The following is a 5,534-nucleotide window of genomic DNA, read 5'->3' on the forward strand; positions in this document are numbered from 1 at the left end:
CAGTCTGGCAACGATGAAAGTCTGGACGTCTAAGCTCTCCACTTGGTCTGTGCTCCATAGACAAGGATAAGGCCACAGGTTGTTTTTTTTTTTTTCTTTTTTCTGCGATGTTTGGCAGGAGTAGAGTGCTTGCTGTCTACAAGTTTTCTGTCCTGCAGAGAAAGGCTGCCCCTTTCCTGGTCCTTTGACCACAGAAAATAGGCTTTTGTTGGGGCTTTATTTGCCTGTGCTCATTGATGTTTCAATGTTGCCCACTTCTTCAGCTACAAGTCTGGGATATCTGAGGCAAAACAAAACCTAGAAAACCCACCACCAGATCATTCCTTCGGTCCAGAAGTTCTTATCTCTTTACCGTTCAGAGTCTTCTTATTTTTTCTATATATAATGTCCAGGGTTTTTAGTTATACTTAGCTGGAGAAATAGGGAAAAGTGCATCTACTCCATCTTCCTGGAAACTCTTATGTTTTAAATCTGCATTTCGCTGATTAACAAATGCTGTTGAGCACTGTTTCATATCTTTGCATTTCTGTATAAATTTTAGAATATGCATAACAAGACACAAAATGAACTGCTAGCATTTTGATTGGCATTTGATTGAGAGATCAGTTTGGGAAAAATTAACATCTTAATGATATCAAGCCTTCCAATCCATGAACATGGTATATCCTGTCATCTATTCTGGTCTTTTTAATTTCTTGTAGTACTGTTTTATAGCTGTCAGTATACAGGTTTTGCACATCTTAGGTATTTGATACTTATGGGTGCTACTATAAATGGTATTTTTGAAATTTCATTTCCTCCTTGTTTCTTGGTCATATATACAACAACTTTACTAAATGTACTTATTATTTCCAATAATTCACAGATTCTTTTGGATTTTCTATAAAACTATCATGTCATCAGCAAATAATGGCAGATTTACTTCTTCCTTTCCAGTCTTTGACCTTGTATTTCTTTTTCTTTCCTTATGCATAAGATAAAGGTTTCAGTACAATGTTGAATACAGATATTGATAATGGGCATCCTTGCTTATTCCCTACTTCAGGGGAAAAGTCTTCAAAATTTCAATATTAAGTATAATGATAACTGTAGTTTTTTTTATACCCTTTTCAAAATAAGGAAGTTTCCTTCTACTCCTATTTTGCAAAGAGATTTTACATTTTCCACTTTCCAGACTCCACTTCCAGCTATAAAATAAGGGTGCTAAGTTAGATGATATGAACAAGCAATAGAATATAATATTTACATGGGCATTTTCATCTCTTCAACGAATTATCACATAGTTTCTTGGCCACAGATTCACCATCTAATGCCCTTTCCTTACTGACCATTCTATTTCAAGTATGTGTGACATTTCAAGTTCAGTAAGAGACTTTGAATCTTAAATATATCTGACCTTTGACCAGTGAGAATTTAATTTTATGACTATTCTTTATTCAATGCTCCTTTTTGTCAAAAAAATTCATTTCCACATAGAACTTCTAGTTAAGATAATGAAAGTCAATGTAGTGTACAGAAAAGACTAAGTTTTCAGAAATCAGACACACCTGGGTGTAACTTCTCTAGCTCAACCATTTATTACTCGAGTGACTCTGGGAACTTTAAGTTTCTTAACTTTCTGTTCCTTATTTTCTAATCCATAAAAATACTAAGATAAAAATTTTTAGCTCACAAGTCTTTATTGAGGATTAAATATGATGAAAAATGTCTAACTCAGTGCTTGCCAATCTCACTAACTTTCCCAGTATTTTGAGTTTACTAAATGGTTAGGGGAGTCCCTGGGTAACACAAACAGTTAAAGTGTTTAGCTGTTAACTGAAACGTTGGAGGGTTTCAGTACACCCAGAGGTGCCTCAGAAGAAAGGTCTGGTGATCTACTTCTGAAAAAATCAGCCATCGAAAACCCTGTGGAGCACAGTTCTACTCTGACCCACATAGGGTTATCATGAGTCAAAACTGACTTGAGGGCAACAGGTAAGAGGCTTTGGACATTAGAATATAAATTCCATGAAGGCAGAGATTTTTCATTTTTGTTTATTACTGTATATCCAGAACAGAGCCTGCCACATTACGTGCAATCATAAACGTATACACTGAATGAATGAATAAATGAGTGAAAAGATAATCCCATAACTAGAAAATAACATCAGAGAAAGTCTCTTGAATTTGATGGATAGACATTGACTTTAGCCAAAAAGACTGCTGTATGTAGTGCTCAAAATAACTGCAAACAAATAGCTTAAAACTTCTTAAAAAGACTCTCGACTCTGTTTCCATAACCCCCTGTTTGAAGATATTGTTTTATATTTTAGTCCATTTTTTCCTGACTCCACTAATCCTTTTCCAAGGGGAACGATGGATTCTCTGTCCAGGGAACAATGTTGCCAAGAGTGACTCTGCAACTTCTGAGATGAAGCTTTTTGGAGATAAAACACTTGCTCCAAAAAAAAATCTTACCTTGAAAGACTAAAGATAAAACCAAGCTTGTTGGTTGCATTTACCACACATTATAGGTGTTGGTAGTGCCAGCGTAGAAAGGGTGGAGGGCTGCAGGGAAGTAGCCTTTTTCCTGATAGTATTTGAGTATTGAAAATGGACAGAAAAGGAGCAAAGGGAAATCTCCAAAAGCAGTGGACCATTCCTTAAGCTTAGATCATCAATTGAATCATATTCTGTGACACCCAGAGGTGCCACTTCCTCTTCTCAACTCACTCCTCATTCCCTCATTTTCCATCTCCACTGATCAGTTTTAACAGGATTTAGACATCAACCCCAATTAGTAAAATTATTCTGTATCTCACAGGTCCTAACCTAAATAACTCTTGTTTGTTGCCTTTCTCTCTTTCTCTGCTTTCTTTTTTGTGGAATCAAAACCTTTCTGAAAAGTTTGGGATGGAAATAGAGCCAATGATGTGCCACAGGCAGGAAGAGGTAAGTTGCAGCAGAGACAAAGAGGTGCCCAGTGACACATTCTACTCTAGTCCCTGTGGCACAGGAGAAGGTGGATTTCACCAGAGACCTTAGCAAATATATTTCTTGGGGATTTTGTTTTAACTCTCTCCCTTCCAATTTGGAATACCTTGATGGTGGCTGCAACTTTCCTGGAACTTATTATCATTGGAACATTTTTCATTTGGAAAGAATACAGAGTAAAACAGAGAGAGAGAAATGATGAAATTGATCACCCAGGTAAGTCATACAATATCAGGTTATTTTTCATGGATGTTTGTGTCTCATAGAGAATCAAATTTTGGATGGGCGAGTTCCTATTATTCTGGAATTTCAAAGCTTGAAAGAGACTAGAAGGACATAAAATACTAAATTCCCTGAGCTCTAAAGAGGAATAGAGGTTTTCACTGCAGACAGAGTCAAACTCTAGCTCCTTAATTAAAACATGAGAACCAGAAAAGTCTCATCAGCTACTCCTAACTCCATGTTGCCTTTCACTCAAGTTTCCCAGATTCAGCAACATCTCTTATCATCTAAAGATCTGATCTCAGGCCAATAGAAACTCTTAAGATATATCTAAGGAAACAAAAAGAAACAAAAAATATTTCATGTTCCTGATTGGTTGATGTTTCAGTGATCAGCTAAATATTCAAGTGTACTAACAGTTCCCCCATTGCATGTTTCTCACATCTTTCTTCTTTTTCTTCTGTTCTTCTTCCTTCTCCTTCTTTTTCTTCTCTCCCTCATTTTAGCTGTACTTAAACAATGGCGAATTTTACAACTGTCTCAAAGTTTGTTCTGCTTGGATTTGGAGGGGGTCCAGGGATGCAGACAATACTATTTCTAACCTTTTTAATCTTGTATGTTTTAGCCGTTGTTGGGAACTTTGGCAGGATCGTAATTATCAGGGCAGACTCCCACCTCCACACCCCAATGTTTCATCCAAAGCCTTCGCTTGTTGAACATCTGCTATTTTTCTACAATTACACCTTGAGCTCTGGTGAACTTGTTGCAAGAAGACTTCACAGTTTCCCTTGGTAGGTATGCTGCTCAGTTTTTCTTCCTATCTCTTTTCAGTACCACGGAGGACTTCCTCCTGGCTGTTATGGCCTATGACCATTTCATTGCCATCTGTAACCCCCTGCTATACTCTGTGAATATGTCTCACCAGGTCTGTGTACTCTTAGGGGTCCTACCTGTGGGGTGTAGTGAATGCCGTCACTCAAACAACGATGACTTTCAGATTGCCCTTCTGTGGGTCCAATGAAATCAGTGACTTTTTCTGTGATATACCTCCACTCTTGTCCCTCTCATGCGCAGATACATTTATAAACCAATTGATTCTTCCTGATTTATGTAGCTCCATTATTGTCAGTACATTCTTGATTGTCTTGGTCTCATACATCTGCATCATATCAGCAATTCTGAGGATCCACACTACAGGGACGCCAAAAAGCTTTCTCCACATATATATCCCACCTGACTAGGGTGTGCTTGTTTTTTGGTACTATTTTCTTCATGTATGCACAACCCAGTGTGGTCTTCAGCACAGAGCCGAGTAAAGTAGTGTCCATCTTTTACACTATCATTATCCCTATGGTGAACCCCCTGATAAACAGCCCTGAGGAACAAAGATGTCAAGTGAGCTCTGAGGAGGAGCAGGCAGAAGTTTTCTTTGTGATTACTGTGGCTGTGGATGGCATAAATCATCCTGGACTTCTCTGCAAATCACTGCTACTTACATGGATTGTGTTTTTAAAATCTGGCATTCATGAGCTTTTTAGTTTAACTATTGAAGTCTGTGATCTAGAAGATAAAATGTATTTTAATTATGTTTATATATCCAACAACAAACATAAATCTAGAACTCATGCTAAATAAAGTGTTGTTGGAAACCCTGATGGCATAATGGCTAAGAGCTATGGCTGCTAACCAAAAGATAGGCAGTTCCAATCCACCAGGCTAGAAAAACAGGTGATTGAATGGATACAAACTACAATATTTTTCTTCAAATTTCTTGTATCATCTCACATGTCTACCATCAGCTTGTGAGAATTTCATACCTTCCATATCCTTATTAGCTTTTGGTATAATCTTTTTTATTTTAGTCATTCTTATAACAGTGTAGTTATACCTCATTGTGGTTTTAAGTTGCATTTCATAAACGACAAGTGATGTTGAACATCTTTTAAGGTGTTTATTTTTCATCTGTACATCGTTGTTTGGTGACGTATCCGTTCAAATCATCTGCTCATTATTTTTCATCAGATTGTTAATATTCTTATATTGAGATCTGAGGGTCCTTCATGTGTTCTGAATGCATGCCCGTTATGAGACTTATGATTTGCAAGTATTTTATCCGAGGCACTGGTTTATCTTTGAATTATCTTAAGAATGTTATTAAATGAGCAGAAGTTTAGAGTTTAATTAATTCCACTTTTTAGCTAACTTTAGCATAATTGAATTGTGCTTCTTTTCCTCCCTGAGATGTCTAAGTGGTCCTTGTGGCTTGGCCAGGCCCTAATCGTTTGCACAATAAGGGTATCTCAATTACTCAGGAAGGCTCCAAAGGCTTAAGATTATTT

The 5,534-nt window shown here is 37.2% G+C and overlaps 1 pseudogene; it reads left to right on the top strand.

Annotated features, from left to right (window-relative positions):
* The first annotated feature begins 3,714 nt into the window (after nucleotides 1–3,714).
* Nucleotides 3,715–4,594, top strand: LOC101356247 (olfactory receptor 12-like; annotated as a pseudogene).
* The last annotated feature ends 940 nt before the right edge of the window (nucleotides 4,595–5,534 follow it).

This window comes from Trichechus manatus, unplaced genomic scaffold (genome assembly GCF_000243295.1).
Source record: "Trichechus manatus latirostris isolate Lorelei unplaced genomic scaffold, TriManLat1.0 scaffold00115, whole genome shotgun sequence".
NCBI classification, from domain to species: Eukaryota; Metazoa; Chordata; class Mammalia; order Sirenia; family Trichechidae; genus Trichechus; species Trichechus manatus.